We start from the raw sequence: 1,634 nt of genomic DNA on the forward strand, positions 1-1,634 counted from the left end.
AACACAATACTCTAAAACCGTACGTTCGCATTCAGTCGTGGCTAACGTTAGTGGCAAAATTCGTTGGTCATTCGTAGACTATTTCCTGCTGGTTGTAAATTCAAGCTTAAACTTTTTACGCAGCTCTTTAGTTATAGTAACTTTGTTCTACATTCGCGGTAACTCTACTCAGCCACAAATCCGTCTTCGCAGTCCATGTTAGAACAAATGAAATACATGGCGTATGTGTCGTTGACACTTCGCACTACTGCACGCAGGTTGCACGTACCACTACGTAAAATGGACGTTAGCGCGGTCGGCGACATCTGGTTTCGCCGACAAGAGTCAGAGTGTAGAAGCAGATGGTAAACGTTAGAAGTCACTAAATAAGCCTAGAAAACGCAAGGGACACTTCGAAAAGGTACATAAATATTTAATCCGGAGGGGACAACTGAACGCCGACACCGTGTGGCCACATTTTATGGCTACTCGTGTCGTCTCGTGTTGTTTATGCTTCACGTTCATGGTTGGTTCGGCAAGCGTACTGCTCGTTTTGCCGCCGGCCCAGCAACAACCTTGCACGGATGGTCGGCTTGGGAAGCGCTTTCCGGCAGTCTGACTTGTTCTTCCTCAAGCATTGTGTTGTTTTTCGCTCTGCTCCGAACTAATGCTCTTCGAACGGTCAGGCTGATTGTGGTAACCTTGATTTTATGCATGTGTCCACATAATTTGTGCGAGTGCGTAGTTGCGCTGACTGCTTCGCGTGCCGAAAGAAGTTGAGAAAAAAAAGTATGCGCCTCCTGGACAAAATGTGCTGCGACGCGTCCAGCAAGCCAGTCCACACAACCGGGACGAATTCACGCATGAACTATTTGCTTACCGAGCACACAGTTCTTGGTTTAAAACGACCTTTCCTCCAGACTGTGCCACGGGATTGCATGCAGTGTGTTGTTGCACCCGAAGAAAACTCTGCGTAATGACAACAGTCCTGCGACGAGAAAATGCACCGACCGTCGAGGGTCGATTGATCGACCTAAATAATGGGCAATGGTGATTTGCGTCGCGTGGTCCTCATTGCTTTCTTCTGGGCTCCACTGGTAGACTGTTTGCTGCTTCTCTGCGCGTGCGTTGCACTAGTCTGCTGCATTCGCGCATCCTTTTCCACACTTTTCACGGAACGGAAGGTAGTTCGGTGTTGATTGTACGCCCCGTGATTAGCAAGAGGAGGTCTCTGCCGCCTTGTTGTTAGCGCGTATGAACTTGACCACATGGGCATTGTGGGATGCGGTGGGGCTTGCAGTGCCACGTTGCGCAACTGCGTGGGCCCTTTCACGGTGGTCGTATTCATACTAGGCGTATCTGAACACATCAAGTGCAGTGAATATTATAATGAGTTCATGTGCCCGCTTGCAGAACCTGTTCTGTTACGTCTCAGGGAGTGACAGTCGTGAATGTCGGTCATTTGTCTACACTCTGCTTGTAATAGCTGGCTGTCTCGCTCTGTGACTAGCTGCCACGATGATAGCCGTGGCCGTGGTGCCTAAAAACGTCATTGAAGACTTTCAATACTCAAGCGAGCTGTGGCTATCTGCTCTGCAAATGTTGGTCATTTCTTGTTTAATTTGTAAATTTCATTGCCATGTGACATTTTTGCG

This window comes from Haemaphysalis longicornis, unplaced genomic scaffold (genome assembly GCF_048455015.1).
Source record: "Haemaphysalis longicornis isolate Haplotype H1 unplaced genomic scaffold, Haemaphysalis longicornis Haplotype H1 scaffold_1, whole genome shotgun sequence".
In the NCBI taxonomy this organism is placed as follows: domain Eukaryota; kingdom Metazoa; phylum Arthropoda; class Arachnida; order Ixodida; family Ixodidae; genus Haemaphysalis; species Haemaphysalis longicornis.